Here is a 22,415-nt window from a genome sequence, read left to right as displayed (position 1 = left end):
TTTAAGCGTATCTTCTGTTTTCGATAGATGACAATTAGCGTTATCATAAGGACATCATAATGAAAGAACCACTCATTTTTGGTGAAATTGGTCACAACACTTCAGAACCATGCAGAATAAAAGCCCCCATCCTCCTTCCATACAAAGCAGTTCTGTACACCTCGGACCCTGTTCAGCTCATTTTACTACACACACACACTTGGCATTTATGGATGTTTATATATGTTTGTATGTATATGCATTGGTAGGAGTGTTGCCAGCAGGGCAAGAGAAGTAATAAATCTCCTGTAGTGAGCACTGGTCAGGCCACATCTGCAGTACTGTGTTCATTTTTTTGGGTCCCCCACTCTAGAAAGGATGTGGACAAGTTGGAGAGTCCAGTGGAGAGCAATGAAATGGTGAGGCAGGGGGACTGGGGCACATGACTTTCTTAAGAGAGGCTGAAGGAACTAGGGTTATTTCTTCTAGGGAAGAGAAGACTGGGAGGGGATTTAATAGCAGCCTTCGACTACCTGAAAGGGGATTTGAAAGAGGACGGACCTAGACTGTTCTCAGTGGTGGCGGATGACAGAAAAAGGAGCAACAGTCTCAAGCTGCAGTGAGGGAAGTTGAGGTTGGATATTAGGAAGAATGTTCTCACTAGGAAGGTAGTAAAACAATGGAACAGGTTACCCAGAGAGATTGTGGAAAAGACCTCCAAGGATGGTTGGAGGTTAAGACCTGGGTAGACAAAGCCTTGGCTGGGATGATCTAGGTGGAATAGTCTTGCTCCGAGCAGGGTGTTGGACTAGATGACCTCCTGAAGTCCCTTCCAACCTTCATTTTCTATGAGTAAATGGGGTAGCATTGCTACTTAGTGGAAAAAGGGTAGCACTAAAGAAATAAGAGCCCTCTATATTTGTAAATGCTAGGATAATTTTATTGAATTTCTACTGACCTGTTTTTTGACCGAGATGCAATCTCAAATGACTAACAAAATCAATTTAAATCTATGTACTGGATTCACTTGCTTAACCTTGAATCATCACACATTGCCCCTGAATTATTCCTTACTATAGCATGGTCTTAATTTGCTATATTCCCTCTTTTTGTTATAATTTTGTTTAACTGAAGACTAAATATTATATTAAGCAAATGTTCTCTCTCTCATTTTGCATGCAGTTAAGTTCAGTGGAAACATTTAAATTAGAACCAACCCCATATAGTTCCCACTTTTCCCTAGCTGAGGTCAATATGTTGATAGATTGTACTTTGCTCGTGTTAGAATTGTAATCTTGTATCTTAAATGATAAGCACCCAAAGCACTGGATGAGTACCTGTGAATGTCTTAACACTTTGAAGGAATAAAAACCTAGGACAGGTATTGATGGACAAGCTAAGATACTGGTAGGGTAAGTCCAGGCATTTGAACACTTTAGTTTTTCTTAATATTTTGCCACAATATCTTTGACAAGTTAGCGTTCCTTTATTTCATAATGAAATACATGGGTTCTGTGATGTTGTTTTGGGGGGGCGGGGAGTTGGTGACATCAGGTCATTATAGATTTCAAAGTTATTATGCCTAATGTGTAATGCTGATGATGTGTCCTACTTTCTGATCCTATTGACAAAGTATCTAAATTTAGTTCTGCAATAATTTTGACTTTGGCATTTGCAGTACTAAACTGTTCAAGCTGTAAAAATCTAATGCTGAATCAGTACTGTCTACCCAGAAATATCATTCATCAAGTAAGCTAGTGAATATTTAGAATGGTCGTACATCTATGTGTCTAACTTCTCTCTTTCTTTTTCTCTCTTGAATAAAATGTCATACTAAACAATTTATAAAACTTTGAGGACAAGAAACATATTTCAGTTTTATTTAATCATTTTGTGCATTTTAAAATGAAATAAGAATTATGATAACAGAGTATTCAATGTCAGCTTTAGTGGAACATCTCTATTTTGTTTCAGAACTTCAAAATTTCAGAACTTTTTTTTTTTTTTTTTTTGGAAAGTAGATGTTAAAATTGGAATATCTTCAGAAAACATTGCTGTAGGAATTGATACTTAAAAAAATTCTATTTAATTATTTCCGACTAGTTTACTTTTGTATCCAATTAACAGTAATGTGAAGGAAGCAGTTTGTGCCCTAGGCAAACCCTGTGGGAAAGCAGTTATGGAGAGTGCAGTTCTGACAGCTGGGGGCAGGAGTGCAGGAATTGTACCTATTCCCTGGCTGCTGTTGCTGTTCCACCACTACGTGCTCTAACTCCAGCTTTTGCCCTTAAAGCAGCAGCAACGGTCGCAACAGTATTGTGTCCATGCACCATCAGCTGCTGTTGCAAGAGCAACGCTGTGGGAATGCTTTTGATGCTGGGGCATGGACTCTAGGTGGGTAGCAAATGATTTTGGCACCTTGCTTAAATTAGCACATAGGGCTAGTGCCCCTTTTGGCCACCCTTAGTTATGCTACTGCCAATGCATTCTGTAATTTGAATTGTACAAATTAGAATGTTATTTTGGACCTTATTTAGATTTTTGGAAATGCTTTGCATTTTGATGTCATTGATTGGAACCAGCAAGGCCAACAATGAAGGGTTTTTTATTTTAAAAAGTCCTGCCCCTCAGATCTCTAAGTGAAGCTTGTTTAAATAGTTTTAAAAATTACAATTTGGAACAATGGGAATTTTATAACTTTTTCTATTAAGTCATTTTTATCTATAGTTTTGTTTTTTTTTAAATAAAATTGAACATTTTCTTATAAATAGCACAGTCAACAACTGACGGTGGAAATATGGGGTGTCTACATCATCCCTCCACTGCATCTGGAAGGGCCGCTGTGAAACACTTCCTCATCCGTTCTCTTCCCACAGCTCCTGAAATTATGTGACGTAGCTGCTTTATAATAGCAGCACTCGGCACATGTCAGTAAGTCAACCTGGGACAACCAGCCTAAGGCAGTTGCATTGTCTTACTTCAGGAGCTGGTATGTACAGAGTAAGGCCAAATATGGACATTAAGGTTCTACTGGTAGAATCATTGGCAATGCATAGAGGGTGCACACAGGTGCGTGTGCACCCCCTGCAAACGCCAAGCAATCACTGACAGGGTGTCCCCCAGTAGCCAATCTGGTGCCTCCCCAAGACCTGGGAAGCACCAGTCACCCATGGGGAGAATTGCCATTCTCCCAGTAGAAAACAAAAATGTTCAGATGTTCAAACATCTGAACATCCCCATTCAAAAATCCCTATTCCAGGAGAAAAATAATCCAACAACACTGAGGTAGAAACTGAGAGATTTTCTCCTGGGTTTGCACACTCCCCCTGAGGGCCAGGGGGAATGGAACAGAGGTCATCCCAGTCTAGAGAAGGCATGGGGAGGGAAGATGATCACCAGCTGCTCCATACGTAATTTTTCTTACTCCAGAGTTTCCACTGTGAGAAGCTGGCAAAATGCTTAGGTGCGGTGCTTCCTCCTTTCAGCTGCCTGGCACCAAGAACTGAGCACAGGGAGCAGCACAGACCCCTGCCTGCTCCTTGCACTGAGAACTTGAGATTGAAAAGCAGGCAGGAAGCAGCTGGCTATCTTGGGAGAGGGAAAGAAGGGAAGATGGGGCAGTTATAGACTGAATGTCTGTGCTCCGAGTCATTTCTAGAAGAACTTTTCCACCATTTAAAACTGAACATTTTGTATGCAGACAAAAAGTGAGTGGAAAATAAAACTTAGCAATGTATAACAAATTATAACACAAGCCATGGAGAAGGTACTACTTAACATAACTAAGTGCAGTAGAATGTGGTACCTTTTTAATGAGATTTAATTATGCTCCTTCCTGTAGTACCACGGAACGCAGATGTAAAAAAAGTCCTCATTATTCAGATGCTTACCATATTTACTTAAATGCAAGATGATGACTGAGATTAGTTTAATTTATTTGGCAGGGGGAGGGGGAACATGGCTGCAGGAAGCAGAGGGGAGACCATGGGGTGGCAGGGAACCTGTGCCCGATGCCTGTGACTGCCCCTCCCGCCTTACCTTGTGCTCCAGCTGGGTCTCTCTAGCCTCAACTTGACTTGGCCATGAACTACCACTGCTCCTCTTGGGCTGGGTTTGACTGGGGCTGGGCCAGAGATGTGGCTGCTGCTGAGTGCTTCAGACGGAGCAGAGCTGCAGCAGATGGTAAGTGGTGAGGGATGGACAGAAGGTTGTGGGAGTAGGTGAAAGCAGTGGCTGGATGGAGGTAGGCTTCAGGGGGAAGCAAGGGGTAGGGAGCAGGCTGCGATGCATAGCAGGGGCTAGGGAGGCTGGAAATGGGGTGTGGACAAGCTGCAGGGAGTTGCGGGGGGTTGGTGGGGGCAAGGGAATATGTGACGGGGATAAGGTACAGGGGGATGGGGACAAGGGGCAGGAAGGTGAGGTGTGGAAGTCTGGTCCCTCCCCTCACTGCTTTCCCCACTACAGTAGTGCGGGGTGCAGGGATGAATTTAAGATGACCTTCTACTGATTAAATTCTATACGTGGAAAATTATAATAGGCTTATAACTTTCAGTGTATAAAATCTAATTAGTGGGGGAGATTTGTCTTAAATCTGTGGTAGTTTTGGATTTGGGAAAGTGCAGTATTTCAATGGTTACATTTAAACTGAGTATCGTTTCATCAAAATTAGTGTTGCAATATGTGGTTCAATTTAAGTATATGTCTAAGACTTCTTCAGGCGTGATTCTTATAGATTTGAGTATTTTTTTCATAAGAACCAAATGTCTACAGAGCCTTATTACTTCCTTCTGTGTGTCACCAACAGAATAATAGAAGTTTAGTATGTATACACCAGCAATAACACCTGAAGATTATCAGTTTTGTTCTCACTCTGCAGGCAGTTCAGATGCAGGTTATCTGATGAATCTCTGGGCTTTGTTTGACCTAAAGGTTAATTTAATTGTAGAATAAATAACTCTATCTGTGAACATAATCTCATATTTATATACTAAATGCCCACCGTATATCTCCGTACCAACTTCTTATCAATATTGAATCAGCCAGTTACATTAAGTTGAAGTCAGAACTAACAGAAGAAAAGTTTTTAGAACATGAAGTGTAGATTTTTATTTTTTTTTTAAGTGATGGAATAATGGCAGATGACATTCAGTATCAAATGTTACCTCCAATCCTTAACGACTCTTCAATTATTAGTATTTCTTCATACAACCAATATGATATTTTTGCCCTTGCTTTTCAGGAGTAGACATGGTGATACTTTATCCAAAATCCAGGTTTTACATTCCAGTCTCTGCAAATGAAATCTTACAGGAAGGATGAAGCAAATCCTGTCTCTCAACTTGTAGGACAAATAGGAATGTTATTCTTTCACAGATAAAGATTAGCATTTTTTAACTCAAAAACTTATCAAGATGGCCAGGCTATTCATGGCAAAAGTTGATGAAAATATTTCTTATCTTCAGAAACTTAAACATTTAAGTTTTTAAACTTAAACCTATGGAACGTCTCACTAAAAATCCTCTGCCTATATGATCAGAATTCATCTTTTTAAAAACTCTGCAATCTTATCATCAATAAATCCAGCTGCAAATGTAACTACAGCTCAACTTTAGAAAATGCAGCATAAATGTTCCTTTATTAGTTTTATTGAATTCCTTCCTTTTACAGCACTACATAATTGTTTGGTGTTTATTAGGTTTTAAAAATTGTTGTTGTTTTTGTTGTTGTTCTAGGAACCAGATTCTTCTCTCTCTTGCACTTTAATTTAAATCAATGTGTAACTCTGAGGTCAATGTGGATGAGTGGTGAATTTACATCCCCAGTGTTTATACTCTTCAAATCCTTACTTGCCAAGATATGTTTGTTTGTTTTATTGCTTAGCCAAGTTATTCCCATTTGATTCCAATTTTTCCATGCTCTGATCATTCTTACTACTTTTGTCCAATTTTGCTGTGTGTTTCAAGTATTTAGGTACTCAAAACTGAATGAAATATTCCACGTGCCATCTCACTAGAGAAACACAGAAGTTGATTGGAATTAAATCAAACTGTTAATTGTAAGATGAAATGTATTTTGTCAGAAAATGCTTACTCATTGAAATCAAAATGTTGTGAGAAGTTTATTTACTACTTAGATCTGAGAAGACTTTCCTGATGAATCTCATGGTCATGGTCCAGGGATATAGTAATTGTTGTTGGATTGGAAAAAAAAAACACATTTATTGTCTTATGAAAATGTACAAGATTTGCAAAACTTTCTTGTTCCTTGGTAGGTCACTCACCTGGAGACTTAGTCCATGCCTTGCCAGTCTGTCATTCCCCTCTGTGGGTGCCCTAGCCACCATGATATTGGCCCTCCTATTTTTCATGGGAAATGTTAAAGTACCTAGTCCCACTGATGCCAATATTTCAGATTTTAAAATATATATTGAACATTTTTTGCAGGACCAAAAACACCACTTTCTGCTCAGCTCTTCTTATTATAGCCTTTCTGATCTGTGGCATTACACCAAACCTCACTGTGTTCCATCCACAATTATAAAGACCCCTTGCAGCAAGGGAACTTTAGGTTAGATGTTAGAATTTTCTCACTAGGAGAATAGTAAAACACTGGAACGAGTAACCTGGAGATGTAGTGGAAGCTCCATCCTTGGATGTTTTCAAAACCCAGTTAGACAAAGCTTTGGCTGGGATGATCTAATTGGGGATGGTCCTGCTTTGAGCAGGGGGTTGGACTAGATGACCTCCTGAGGTCCCTTCCAACCCTTTCTATGATTTTTGAAGTACTGGTCTTTCAGTAAGTGGATGTGTGGTTGAGTCAGTGTGAAAAGTTAAATTGAGTGATGGTGGTCCAGAACAAAATGATGGCCACATGTTTCTGCTGATCTTATAAAAAGACACATCACCTGCTGTGCCTATGATGTTTGGAGGAGAGCATCATAGTGGTTGCCTTGTGGAGGGACCGTGAAGGCTGCTATAGGGCTGACAAAATCCTAATAAAGGTTAGTAAAGCAGACAGATACAACTGTATCATGTTATCTTCAGTTATCCCTAATTCTTCTAAGGGTTTTTTTTTTTTTGACCTGTGAAGGGCTGTTGTGTCTTAATACCATCATCTGTCAGCTTAATTCTTATAATTTTAAGCCACCTAATAATTACATCTATTTACACCAAAAGGTCCATGATGCCACAATATCCTAATATCATAGTCAAAGTTTTCCTTAAGTATATTAATACTTGGTTATCAGCAATTAATCTTTTATAACATTGTCAAATGTGTACTCATTAATATAGTCCAAGGAAACTCAACTCACTTCTTAAAATTTAGTCTGTAAATGGAAGGTCTTTGAGTAACCTTTAACCATACTTATTACCAATGCTAATTACCCCTTCATAACAAATGGAAAGTTGCAACTGGCAAGCTAATAGAGAAGATCCAAGTCTGCTGCTGTACAGTGATCTCCTAAATCCACCTCCTGGACATCTACCATCATGACACTGACTGTAGTCCCAACTGCTGCACCAGAACCACATACCAGAGACCCTATGGTGTGAGAAATGGAGGTTGACATTACCGCCAAAATGTTCCTCGTCACATATATCCTACAATCTACCTTCGACCTGCCATGCTGTCAGTGGTCCTGAATAGGTCCTAGACAGGACAAGGTCTGTGCATGGCCAGCCTCCAAAGTTGGGGTCTTCACAACAATCCAGACTGTAGCTGTGGCAAAATACACACCATGTCACACACTGTTTGTGACTGCCTACTGACTAAGTTCAGTGGTGGACTACAGGAATTGTACATGGCCACTGAGGATGCTATCTCATGGTTCAGTGTTTAGGCACACACTGACTGACTGACTACCAGATCCAAGTTTTCTGTTTCCTACAGAAAAATGTAAATAGACATGGATTTTCCCTTCTTCCTGAGGGGAAAAATGCCCTTTTCATTTTAATAGAGAAACATGCAGATTTTCCAGTTTTCAAAGAGCTCTCCTCAGGCTGGCAGTGTTCCAGGCTGTAAGGGACTGATGAGAGTGGGAGAAGGGTTGTCAGGCAGGGGGAACCATATGCATGTATGTGCACATGGCCACCAGGCAGCCTGGACAGCAGCTCCTGCAGGTAAGTTGGAGGTGGAATTGAGGCCCCCAGATGGAGGGAGGGAGTTGGGCAGGGCTGGGGCTGCTGCCCAGTCTAGGTGGTGCATGGGGCTTGGGGTTAGAATACACTGCTTCAGAGCCCTGGCAGGGAGCAGGATGGGGCTATGGGTGGCATGTCTCTGGGATGGGAAGGGCTGGGTCCCTGCCTCTGTATGCACTCCTGCTGGGGGGATAGTGGGGGACATATGCCTCCCAGATCTATGTAGGCTGCCCTCTGTGGTGTGGGCTATCCTCTGTGGGCTCGGATTTCCCACCCTGCTGCCCACCCCCAAGGGCCTCCACAGTGCAGCAAGTGGGATCTAGTATAGCAGGGCAGAGTTGGGCCAGGTGGGGAAGCTCCTTGCACTGCGAGCCCCACACATGGCAGCAGTGGGGGTGATGGTGCAGAGTTGTGCCTCTTGCTCCTACTAGGTGGACAGGGGGCACCTCTCCAGGGCATGAGGGGCCTGGACCTGTGTCTTGGTGAACTAAGAGGGCACAGGGAGCTCTGTGTTTTTTGTTTAGTTTTTGTTTTTTTCCCCATGATAAATCAAATACCAAAATTTATAGGTACTTTAAAATTTATTTTAGTATAGTGATTGAGGCACTGGTAGGCTTCCAAATTGCTTTAAAACTGTAAATGTATGAATGAAGCACTGTGTTCAATTGATATAGATATAATCAGATTTCATTTTAATCACGGATTTTGGGTTGTTAATCAGAGAAATTATTGGGGGGGTGCTATCGGAGAAATTGCAATTTTTAAACATAGAAAACCAGGATCTCTAGTGACCTTTTTTTTTCAATTTCTTGATCCATTTTGTGCTCACACTGTTGTTAGAATTCTTTTGGTTTGGTGGTATTTGTATTGTAGAAGATTACTTAACAAAAAGAACCCTAAACAATAGTTGTCTGCCTCTCTCACATAACCAGTCAGGATCACTTTTTATTATGTTGTTGTTCATCATGTTGCAGAAATTTTCCACCATGAATATAGTGTTTTCTAGACGCATCTAGAACTTTGCTGCGGTTTTTTTTTTCCCAGTAGAAAAGTCCCATTCCTTTCAGTGATACCTGCTTCGGCCCAAATTGTCTTGACCAAAATTTAAATAAATAATTGTAGACAATTAAGTGCCACTGTTTTACAACCTTATTGACATATGTACCAGTACTGGAAGTTTCAGACTGAAGTAATGCAACCTCAATAACTGCACTTCTCCCAGTTAATAAATGGACCAAAAGTCAAGTTTTAAAGCTTATGCTTCAGGCACGTAGGGAACAAGAGGAAAATAAATGGGAGTGTGGGCCATTGCTCACAACTCAGGAGAGCTGGTTACTGGTATCCAGGAGAAAGCTGAACTCCTAAACGACTACTTCATCTTGCTCTTTCACCGGACCAAGGGGAAAACTATGCCAGGTAGACTAGAGGATAAGCATGGTAGGAATAATTGCCTTCCTACTATTGCTGTAGAATTGGTGTATGACCAATTAAAAAAAAAAAAAATTAGACATACAAGTCAGTGGGACCAGATGATCTTCATCCAAGAGCGCTGAAGAAGCTGGCCAAAGTCATTGTGGAACTACTAGTCCCTGAGGACTGGCAGAGGGCCAGTGTTGTGGCCATCTACAAGCAGAGCAGGAAGGAGGACCTGGGTAACTATAAGCCATTCATCCTAACTTTCATCCTAGGGAAAATCCTACAAAAGTTCATCAAGGAGTCTCTGCAATTTAAGCTTGCAGAAGGTAAGATTCTGAATAACAGCCAGCATGGCTTCATTGTGGGCAGGTCTTGCCTTACCAACCTCAGCTCCTTCTATGCCCAGGTAATTCACCACCTGGACATGAGAGAGCATGTCCTTGTGTAGACCTTGTATAGTAGACATTGACTTCCAAAAGGCCTTTGATCTAGTATCCCACGATGTCCTCATAAAAATTGTAAGTTTAACTCTGAGACAGTCAGGTGGGTGAGAAACTGGCTGAAGGACAGGACCCAGCGAGTCATAGTGAATGGATCTGTGTCATCCTGGTGAGAAGTGGGCAGGGGTTGGTGCTTGGTCCAGTACTTTTCAACATCTTTATTAATAATTTGGATGATGGCTCTTTCCAACAAGACACTGAGCCATTGCTGACCACTCATTGAGTACGATGATCCAACCAGTTATTTATCCCTTACAGACTAGAAGAAAGTACCATATTTTATTAGCTCATTAATGAATGTCATGAAAGGCAGAATGAAAAGCCTTGCTAAAGTCAAGGTATATTACATCCACTGGAGTCCCCTTATCATGGAAAGAAATTGGGTTGGTCCAGTATGACTTGCTCTTAGTGACTCCATGCTGGCTGTTCCTGATCACTTTGTTTTCTTCCAGGTATTTCGCAATAGATTCCTTGAGGACCTGCTGCATGATCTTTCAATGTGTAGAGCTCAGGTAGGGTGGTTTTTAGTTCCTTGCATCTTCCTTCTTTTCTTCCTTCAAAAACAGGCACTGTTTGCCCTTTTCCAATCATCCAGGACCTCCACGAACTCTCAAAAAGGAAAGCTACGGCTCAGCTAATTCTTTCGGTACCCTGGGATGTATCCCATCCAAACCAGCTAACTTTAAAGTATCTTCTTTAAGTTATCCCTAACATGTTCTTTTACTACTCTAAGCTATTTGTCTCCCCAGTCTTTGCTGCCAGCTACATTCATTGTCTGGTAGCTAAAGTAAAACATTAAATACTTCAGTCTTCTTTGTATTATCTGTAACTACGTTGTATTCAGTAAGGGACCTGTAGTTTTTCTGGTCTCCCTCGTACTTTTGACATTTGTAGAATGCTTTTTATTGCCTTTTATGTCCCTTGCCAGTTGTGTCTTTAAAGAAACATGCTACTAAGAATAACTGTTTATTCTGTGCATTAATGTCTAATTTTACTTAACATCTGATTAGTTCATGGCTGACTGGTGCGTCCCGAGTCTGGGGAGGCATAACCGGGGGGCTGGGGCCCAGTGGCCAGCCAGTGACTGGGGAAAGTGGGGAGGGGGGCGGGTCTCCCAGAAGCCACCTGGTGACTGGTGTGGGTGGTTCCCCGGTCACTCAGTGCACCGGCACTTCCACTCCCAACGTTCTGTTGGTAGAGCCAATTTTAGGGGGGACACAAGCATCCTCTGTGCCCCCCTACCAGCCAGAGTACTTGCTGTTGGGGGGATCAGTGCTGTCAGGGGGCATATGCCCCCCATAGCCCCTACACATTTCGTATGGATTAGATCACAAGACTGTAACTTCAGTTTCCTGATGAATCTCTAATTTGTAATTAGTTTGGATCTGTTTACCTTCCTTCTTTGATTCTTATACCTGTTCATCCCAAAGAAACAACACAATGTTGTCATTTCTAAAAACTACTTGGGAAAATGCACTATTTCTGGGGAAAATATTGAATTGCCTAAGTAATATTTAGTTGAGTAGTAATAATTTGCTGGGTAATACAGGATATGTTGACCTTATACCCCAAAGTATTCACTTTACAAATATGGCCATTAGATTTTTGCAGTCAAGAAGAAGAGATGTTAATATTACTAGATATAAGAATTTTGGATTATGGCTGAGGGGCAAAAACCGCATCAGTATTTGCCCCTGGCCACTCAGAAGTTGTGGGGAGGGACAGGAGCATTGCAAAAAGAGTGAGATTAAAGGCACAACTGTACCATGAACTTCCACTATGATTTAAGTAGGTCCCTACTTATAGTTAAGCACCCAAATCACCTTGGAAGTTTTTACATACTATAGATTTATGGACAAATATATTGAATGTAGTTTATAAAGAATATGAACTTAAAGGACTGAGGCTTTTCCATGAAGCTGAGAAGAAACTGTCAAAGTAGAAGAATTTGAGGCATGTTTTAATTTAGAAATAACAATAATACTAGTGTATTGATATTAAGACAGAGAGAGATGATACGTTTGAAATGGTGAGGAAAGAAAGCCTTCTATTTTAATGCATTTGATGCATTTTGATTCTTAGCTTGTCTGAGCAAGGAAGCTTTTATGCATCTTTAAGCTCTGATTATTAAATATAAAAGAACATAATAACACTGTTCTGGGGTTTTCTAACAATAACTCGTATACTTTGAGGGATGAAGTATTGAGAGAAATGTAAGAGGTTTACTTTAATGAGGCCACGCTACTCTTTCATCAGACTATAGTCTTTGCTTTCAATAATAACAGCATGTATCTAGATTAGAAACAGTTGTATTATCACCACTGTGTCTTAACATATTGAAAATGGATGATGTGTTTTTATATTATTCCTTAGAAGACTTAGTGGGCCCAATCCTTGCCTTAAACACAGAGCACTTGGTATTAAAAAAAAAAAAAAAGGGGGGGGGCGGGAATTAAAAAAGAAATAATAGCTTCAAGGTGTGGTTTTTCCTTTTAAAAATCGAAATGAAATGCAGGGCTTCAAAACAGCCTCAAAATAATAATAAAATGAGGCAAGTTGAAACTCGAAATGTTTTGAAATATTTCAAAGCAGCAGCCAGGTGGAGGGAGGCAGGGGAGAGCCACGGATGTGCTCCAAGCAGCTTTACAGCCCCATGTGGCTCAGCCCCATGTGGCAGCCTCCTGCTGCCAGGCTGCGCTCCCTGGGGCTGGCAGAGCCTATCAGAGCGCAGCCAGATCTGCCTGCCTCCAGATGCCAAGCTGTGCTCTGATCGGCTCCACCAGCCCCATGGAGCTCAGCCTGGTGGTGGAAGGCGGGCAGAGCCGGCATGGCGCTCTGCCTCCCACCACTGGGCTGAGTTCCAACTAGGGCTGCCAGCCGCTGGGAGCTGAGCCTGGTGGCAGGAGGCTTCCCTCACCTGGGCTGAGTTCCCCAGGGCTGAGCGCCACTGAGAACTGAGCTTGGTGGGGGAAAGCATCTCCCGCCACCGGGCTCTGTCCCCAGAGTGGCAAAACCCAGCCTGGCTGAGGGATGTTCCATCCCCAGCCAGGCTGAGTTTCACTGCACTGTGGCTGGAGCCCGACTGAGGGAGGCACATCCCCCAGCTGTGCTGAGTTTCCCCATGCTGTGAACCACTGGGAACAGCCCGGTGGTGGAAGGTGCTTCCCCTAGCTGGGCTTAGTTTCTCAGCACTGGGTCCCAGGTAGCAGGAGCAGCCTCCTGTGATCCAGCAGGCAGACAAGAGGCTGACTTGCACCCCTGGGAGGGCTGCAGGGGCTCTGCCAGACTCCTTCCGCCCTGATCCGCCTGCCGGATCACAGGATGCTGCTCCTGCTTGTCAGTAGCTTGAGGTGCAGTTTTCTAGAAACCCCTGCACCTACCTCCTTGAAACCTGGCAGGCTTAATGCCCTCTGAAAGGGCTACCATCCCTGCAAGTTTCATTGGAATCGGGAAAGAAATGACAAAGTTATAGGTTGTTTCATACTTCACTGTTATAGCCTATGGCCAAAATGGCAAAACCATTTCAGCAAAAACGGAAGGGAACAGTGCTTTTGAAACTAAATGAAACGCTGTTCTGTTGAGATGTCAAAGTGGAATACTGTTTGGGTAGCATATGCTGCTGTTTCACAGAGCCCTTCTTTCTATATAACATGGCTGATTTTATATTAATTTAATACAGAATCATTTGCATTTAGTGGTATAGAACTGGATTGGAAAGAAAACTACAAAGGCTATTTGGGGGCACAAAAGGACCAGAATGTAAATATTAGCTAGGCTAGAATTAGTTTGGATCAGTAGTCAGAGCTACAGCTAAACAGTTAAGTATGGATAGTAAATTAAACCTGTTATCAATGACTGGTGATAATGTAGTGCAGTCTGTTACCTAGCAACTGCTGAGAGCTGGCTTTTATAAATTAACCCTTTCTTAGAAGTTGCATTAATCAGCAGATTTCTTATTTGTCCATTCTACATGGGAAAACAAATAAGCAAACAAAAAATCGAATTAACCAAAAAAGGCGAAGGGGAGGGAGAAGAAGCTGATATGGTGGGTGTTGGAGGAAGAGCGGAAAATCAGCAGCAAAAAGAATATTATTTGAGGGGAAGGAAAAATGATTGTGCTTCATGGGAAGAGATACTGGGGGAAGGAATAGTGATCACAGGGTAATGAATGGAAAAACATGTACCACTGCATGAATGGAGAGTGTAGGAATGATGAGAAGATGGAAGATAAACACAAGCGAATACAACACAAGAGAGACTACACTCAAGCTGGGAAGAAACAAAAACCTGGAAGTAAATGAGAACAAAAATGTGCAAGAGAGATGGTGAAGGAAGTAAATGCTAAAGAAGTGAAAACTGAGAACTGACAAACATGCAGTAATGTTGCTGAATCTTGTATTTTATTCAGTTAATCTAACATATTAGGAGTTGCAATAAGGAAGCAACTGAATGTATTTTTAAACAACTTATCTTTGTATTTTCTCACTGTCTTGGGGCACTAGAACTTCTAAAGAAACCGTTCTTATTCATTAAATATAGTCTTAATTTCAATAACTCAATCCCATGAGGGAGACTCTCAACCACCCTACAAAATTTTTGGTCTTCTGTTGCCTCTGGGAGATCATAGCCAGGGCACAGCTATTAGTAATGTAATATATAGCTTATTGTTCTGACTTGTTGCTGCATTGAGAAACTACTCTGTAACTGAGTCCCAAGAGCTAGGCTAGGGACAGAAATAATACATAAAGCAGTAAAAGTGATCAGAAACTCATTCAAATACATAACATGACCTAAGTTCAGTGCACCTAAACCATTTTCAAAATGGTCAGAATTAGTTTAAGATAAACCTGCATGGATGTAGTACCAGATTTAACTGATGTAGGTTAAATCCAGTTTTATTGAACTTCTGTTCCAGATCCTCTTTAGATTTAAGTTAAATCACAGTCCCCCAGCATCCCAGGATGCTTTGCATTTCCCCTGCAAAGCCTCCTTCACAGGGTGGGTGGGCTAAACTTGGCCCAAGCTGTCTGCTCCAGCTGAGCAGGGAGGCATGCTCTAGCGCCCCTTGGCTTCTGGCCTGGGCCACTGCAGGAATGTGGCTGCATTTCTGGAATCAGAAGTGAAGGTCTGCTCACTTGCTTATCAGTTCAATCTACGCAGCTTAGTCTAACTTGGAAAGATTGAATCAATTCAGCCTCAGGCTTTTTGACTGTCTGTACTTGGCTAAGGTAAGAAGATCAAAGGATCTCTACTGTAACCCTGCCCTTCCGGGCTATATTAAAATTCTGCATTGTGATGAGGCTTACAGAAGAGAATTGAGTAATGTTTGCAGATTGGAATTTTAGAACCAACTTGGGTACTGAAGTTCTGTTCCCTTAGGCTTCCTTATTTTTACTTGTTGCGATTGGTTACAGACTGCTACTGCACAACTTGGCTCCTGATTTGAGTTTGAATTTCAAACACTTTCAAACATCAAAGGACATTCCAGTCAATGGTTTAGGCCCATTTTTAGTTTTCAAAGTCAGATAAAACCCATTTGTCAACTCCACAACTTTTTTCAGAAAAATACCAGTTTTGATTAAAACTTTCTTGGACTCAGGGTAGAAATTCTTATCAGAGGATTCAAAAGACCCACTCCAGAATGGGTAGTGATTTGCTGATAAAGGGTGGGGTATAAGACACACCAGGAAATTAACTCTATCTCATTTGGGCCCCTTCTACATATGCAGGTAAAGGCATGATAGGAGATCATGTGCATGGGCATGGCAAATGTGTATAGCAGGAGGCATGATTGCAGGATCTCTCATTAGATCCCACTTTGCCTTTATTGCTAGTGCAGGGGGAACATGATGTGAACCCTGAGGCCCAGGGATTTATACATCCCTGGGGCAGCTATGTCCCCTGGCTGCCAGGATCCACCTTCCACAGCTGCAGGATGCTGGGTCCCTGTGCTGCTGGGAACCAGAGTCAGCAGCTGCTGGGGCTTATAGTCCCTCTAGTTGTGGGACTCCCAACCCTGACTGGACATGGTGCACCCCTGCAGCTGGGAGCCCCTGCTATACTTGAAAATTAAAACTTTTTAGCAACCAGCTCTAAAGGTAGTACACATGTGCAAGGTCTAACTTCATAGCTGGTTGGAGTTTTTCATGACATGATAGCTATTTTTCATGTGTAGCTGGCCTTAAGGTAATTGCACAGTTGACCAAATAATCACATGATACCTGCAACATGTAGAGGAAGCCATGGAACTTGGACTTGAAACAGGGTCTCCATCATTACTGATGAGTGTCCTTAGCATTAAGTGTCAGGGTACTCTGGTTTGGGGAATTCTCTTCCTCTGACGAAAAACATCAGAAGCCTCAGTTTGTTCCTGGTGTGGAAAAAGAATATTTTTTTTTTTAAATTGAAATTTTTTTGTACAACAGCAAAGCTATTTCCTGACCTATTCTATTTTGACTATATATATTTTTTCTCTATCATGCAGAGTTTTTTCTAATGCCCCTTTATAAATGTTCCACAGCTTGCTAGCAGTGACTTTACATGTCTGTAATAATCACTAGAGTACCTAATAAGATTTGAACCATGGGCACAAACCAGAGCAGCCCTTTTTCCTCTTCCCCTCCTCCACCTGCCAACATGCAAGATGCCACTGAATACTGCCCAACGTATCTCAGCACTAAATTCAGCAGCACCTCCCCTAATAGTAGTGCCACCTTGACTCTTGGTACTGGCAACCCCTTTAAGTTGGTGCCTTATGGTCATGTCCTGATTGCTCAGTGCTAGTTACACTATTGGAAGTGGTTACCCCTGATGATGAATATTTCTACATTGATTAAAATAATCACTAGGAAGTCTGAAACTAACAAACCTCCTTTTGTAACTGCTGTGCCTGAATATTTAATTTAAAAATATAAAACAAAGGTGTACATCCTAAAGCTTCCTAATATATACCATTATTAATTATTTCTAATGAATCAGGAATATACAGTAAGAACACAGTAATTACATAATGTGGCAGTGTATGTAACTGTGTCAATTACAGGCTCTTTATCAGTACTTGCTACAAAAATAGATTCAGACTGTCCCTTTCCCTGTTGCTTTCTGATTTTCATGGTTTTATACTATTATAACTCCCTTAACGCTCTTAACCTATCAATTGAGTGATGAGATTAATTATCTAGGGCAAGATCCACAGAAGGATTTAGCTGTGGCAAAACTAAGGTTTGTCACACCCATCTCTGCAATTTCTGACTCTCAGAACAACCTTATGTTGTGATTTGGGTATCTTATCAATTCATGGGGAGTTAGGTACTGTGGAAATTCTCAACAGTTGGCACACTGAGCTGTGGGAATTTCTATGCAAGCCAATAAAATAGACAAAGATAAAAGCTTTGTCTTTCTCCACAGCCTTGAATTAAAAACCCATCTGGGACTTATACTTCTAAGCCATGCCTTGAGAGGATAACTGCCCTAGGTGGACAGTCTTTCTTTTCTTGAAACAATGATGGAGCAGGTGGTGCTGCCATCCAATATCTTCTTCCATCCAACTTCACCATGTTCAGGTGTTAGACTGCACACCAGCCACACATTGTAGGGACAGGCCCTTAAAAATCTTTCTCTCTCTGCTGTGCAGGCCATATTGGTGATTCATGGCCTACTGCGTACCTCCCCAATGTGCAAGTAGTGCCAGTGGTATGGTCCCCCACCCAGCTTGGCCCCTGTAGGGTTGTGGGAGAGGTGGCTGCAAAGACCTATAGGCCATGTTCTAGCTGCTAATAGGCCACATGTGGCCTGAAGGCTCCCATCTGGACAACCCTAATCTACAATAATTTTGCGATTAAAGCACTTTCTCATGAAATAGGAATATGGGGCATATCCAGAGGACACATGTGGTTTGCAATGCCACAGGCCCATCTGTGGCACTGCAGACCACACACACCACACATGCAGGCATTCACCATGATGCTAACTTGCAGCACTGGGGGCGGGGGGAGGGCTGGCACTGGAAGATCCTAGTGTCAAAAAAATCTGCGTCGGATAAAAGTGAAACGGTGCTTAAGACTGCAGCATGCATCACCTGAAAACAGCCTGGCCAGCTGGAGTCTTACTCCAGCTGCCAACCAGGCTCTGTGCACCTGCATTGGCACTACTGGAGCCTTGGTGCTGCCCCAGCCTCCCCTCCCTCACCCAGGGCAACTTGCTGGTGCAAGACTGTGCGTGCAGGGGTGTTTCCACTTGTGGGGATGTGCCCATGAGTTCCATGCTCTTCCCAGGGTTAAGAGGGTTCCAACCCATATTTCCTAATCACTAGGCTAAAAGCAAAGTTGTTGAAAATGCATCGTTATGCAGAAAGGAATGCAGGATTTATGGGGTCAGGGGAGCGCACAAGATGGATTTAAACAATGGGGGGGCAGCCTTGTGTTCCAATTCTCTTCCCAGTAACCATCTGCAGATGCTTCCTCAGCCTGATGAAAGGTTTTTATGCCTCCAAGCTTGCTAAGAAGAATTTTTCCAACTATTTGAGTTGGTCTAATAAAAGATATTGGACTTACCCAAAGAACCTTGTCCACTTATGTCCTTAGACCAATATGGCTACAACCTACATTCCTGAAACCTGGAAGATATCGCATTTTCTGTATTTTGGCATTCAATGTAAAATGTAGTTTTGGGAGCAGTTTATGGTTCAGGTTTTCCTTTAACACAAAAAGCCATAACAAATGACAATGTGGCATAAATGTTTCTTTTAATCATTTCTTTCTCTTATACAGTGTTCACAATTCATGGGAAGATGCAAGAATCCCCAAAGTGGGAAATGTGACAATAGATTTCCTTTCTAACTGTAGTAAGTTAGAGGTTGACTTATACTCCAAAGTATGAGGGCTTACTTCCTTTTTCTAAGTTTTTAGCCTCATTAGTACGCTGTGGTAATGAGAACTAAAAGAATGTAAAAAAGAAAGGTATATTAAATAGTCCATCAATTCTAATTACCTAATGAATATAGAACTAGCTGACTGAGTATGTGAATCTGTGGCCACATCTACATAAGACACTGCTGCACAGTTGTTACTGCACATTCATTTAACACTTGTATAAGCAAGTACTAAATGAATACTTAGTAACCTGAGTTACTGTGCAGTAGAGCCAATGAACACCTTTTTCATGACTGCACGTCACGGTTTTTGCTACGCAATACTGCTGCACAGTAGTATCAGCTACTGCGCAGTCTGCGTCTCTCGCAGATGCGGTGTGTGTATGTGATGGGGCTGGAAAACAGGAGCATTTGCTGTCACTTCTGCATAACATAAGATGTTGGATCCTGGTTTTAGGAGTACTTGTCACAAAGTTATAAGTTTCAAAATTACAGCAGGGCTTAATGTAAATGAAAATTAAATTAGCAGTAGACTCATATGAGGAAGATGATTCTATACAGTAAAATAATATAACGTCATCTGTGTTTTATTAAAAAATCCTGTTGGTATATAAATGAAGGAAAATTCATTAACATGTTATTATCTACAATATAATGAGGTGAAAATCTAATTCCGTGTACTTTGTTTCTTGGTGGTTTGATAGACTTTAATTATATTTATTTTGATGAGTATGTAATAGCTGCAAAGCTAACTCAGTTAGTTTCAATTGTAACAGTTCATAAATATCTGTGGACTAAAACGCCTATCACAAACTACATTGCAGGAAATTCAGTGTTCCTACCCACAGCTTGAGTACTTGATTACATGTGGCTATGTGTATGGGTCTGAAATTGATCTCCTTCCCCGCAACACACACACCTCCCAGTTTTCTCTTTCAGATTATTTACATAAGCTGCATCTGCTACACCTATCCAGGTGTTTGTAGATTACTAGATCTATGTAAGTATGAGTCCTGTTATTCTGACTTGTCCTCCTCCATTTTACCACATAGGAAAACAGAGGAAATGCTTAATGAGATGAGCAAAACTCATTTAACTTCTGACCAAGGCCACTAGAAATTTTTCATTCTTTCAGCTGATTTCCTCTAAAATTGGGTTTATCCTTTTCTAAGTTTAGAAGTATAATATCATCTTCCTCAGGTCCAGGTCTGTCCCTGTATACCAGTCACTGATTTTCACAAGACAACATCAAGTTAGGGATTTGTCACAAAGGACCTAAATGCAATATCTATTCTACAGCCTCATCTAAGTTATCATGATCCATGAAAAATCAGTCATTAGCAAAGATAATAAAATCATAGAAAATTAGGGTTGGGAGGGACCTCAGGAAGTCATCTAGTCCAACCCCCTGCTCAAAGCAGAAGCATCCCAACTAGATTAGTCCAGCCAGGGCTTTGTTGAGCCAAGCCTTAAAAACTTCCAAGCATGGAAATTCTACCACCTCTCTAGGTAACCTATTCCATTGCTTTACGGCCCTCTTCATGAGAGAGTTTTTCCTAATATTCAACCTTGCTGCAACTTAAGGCTATTGCTCCTTGTTCTGTCATCTGCCACCACTGACAACAGTCTACCTCTGTCATCTTTGTAACCACCCTTCAGGTAGCTAAAGGCTGCTATCAAATCCCTTCTATGTCATCTCTTCAGCAGACTAAATTAGCGTAGTTCCCTCAGCCTCTCCTCATAAGTCAAGATCAAAAATAGCTTGTTACTGTTATCTGTAGTTTACTTTTACACAGACTGAAAGGCCAAGGTATCTTCTAGCTGACTGATCCACAAGGATGAACCAAAGGTATACATTTTGTCATCCCTTATATGCAGCATATTACTTCACACAATAAAGAAAATTTAATATAGTGAAACATTATTGTTTAATGAACTCCCATTGTCATTCTCATTTAAAGTTGCTAATGAGACTCAAGTCAATATCCTACATCTGTGTACTAAAGTCAATTCTTCATCTTGACAGTTTAAGATTGCCAGTGGGTAGAGCCAGCTTTGTGAAGAGTACTAAATGGTGTTTACTGTGGTGACTGATTATCTTCAGAAGAATCATGCATTTTTCTCGAACAGTAGAGGAAATAATTTAATTAGACTGTTATTTTAAATGTTCTGATTTTTTTTAATACATTAACTTATGGCCTGTGGCTGATAGAAAAGAAATTAATACCGACTCCTTTGAGTGTGGAATGAATTGCAGTTTGCAGAGGGAGAAAATTAATTATAAATGCTTGCTATTTAAGTTCTCCAGATTTAGATGATAAATGAACCAATTATTACATGTCAAGTATATAAACAGTAATTCGTCAACATTTCAGCTTATTAATTCTAACATTTGCCATTCCATGTAGCGTATTTATCACATTTTATTGCTTGTTGATGAAAAATCTAGTATACTTCTCTCAATTATCTTTACACAGCTGCATTAATGAAGCGACAAAGTAGAAACCTATATCACAGTCCTGAATGCTGTAAAATAGGTTCTTGTTTGTCTTGACTATAGTTTAAAATAAAACACTCAGCCCTTTAACTGGCCTAGCTTCAGGCATTTATCCTCATTTAAAACTTCCTTTCCTTGCTTTCAAGCAGCTGCACAACTCTGCTCCTGCTTACAGTTCAGCACTTGTTTCTGCCTATTTCCTACCTTGTACCTATGAGCTGCCTATTCATTTTTCCTGGATGTGCCATCCTTCTCTCAGTAATGGTTTTGTGGCCTTCCTCATATTATTCTCATCGGACGTGACATTAATCACTATGCACTTTTTTCATGTTTCTCTCTCTCAAAACCAATAGGGTAGTGAAGGAGTGAGAAGGTGACCAAGGTTATCCTAGGTGCAAACCTTTGGGGATAGAGCATAAAAATAAAAGCAGCTGTACTGCTGGATTCACCACTGCCATGCCACCAAGAGTGCGGTCAATGATTCTGTCTCATGTTGATGCTGTCCCATGTGCTGCTGCCATCCAGGGTGCTTGGGAATCCTCTAATACCTCTGCTCAAATCCTCTTGTTTCTGCTAGCTTTGCTACTGAGTTGCTGTTGGTGTAGTCTATTGTTTTCTTTTAGTTTATCCTATTCACTCCAATCCAAGATGATTCAATTCTCCCTGAAATAAAAGGAAGGCAATTGAGACCTATGTACCCATTTCTTTACTGTAATCCTTGTATTTCTCTAAATTGTTAGCACAACTTATTTATCAAATCTGTATTGTAAAATATTCCCAGGATCAGGTCCCCTCTTTTTAGTACAATACTTATTAGCTATCCACAGCAATAGTGATCCCTTAGGGTCAAGGATGATCACTCCCACAGGTCAAGTAAGCTATGTACTAGGTATGTAGGTCTTATGCTTATGGCACTGGGCTGATTAGGGAAATCTTGGCTCTGCTACATTTGCTCTGCTACATATTCCCCTTGTGACCTTTATGTGATTTAGTAATCTGTTTAAATGAAATCCTGA

At 41.2% G+C, this 22,415-nt stretch overlaps 1 long non-coding RNA gene across 1 annotated transcript in view; it reads left to right on the top strand.

Moving 5' to 3' along the window:
- The window catches only part of LOC149874563 (uncharacterized), a 36,970-nt gene that overhangs the window by 4,660 nt on the left and 9,895 nt on the right, over positions 1 to 22,415 (top strand). The window contains exon 2 of the long non-coding RNA XR_016439954.1: positions 10,486 to 10,545. This is a non-coding gene — a long non-coding RNA (uncharacterized LOC149874563). The remainder of the gene's footprint in view (positions 1 to 10,485; positions 10,546 to 22,415) is intronic.

The sequence above is a fragment of the Crocodylus siamensis genome, chromosome 1 (genome assembly GCF_052110815.1).
Source record: "Crocodylus siamensis isolate JL-2025a chromosome 1, ASM5211081v1, whole genome shotgun sequence".
Classification (NCBI taxonomy): Eukaryota; Metazoa; Chordata; order Crocodylia; family Crocodylidae; genus Crocodylus; species Crocodylus siamensis.
The sequence above is the reverse complement of the archived record's forward strand: the minus strand, read 5'-3'. Positions and strand labels throughout refer to the sequence as shown.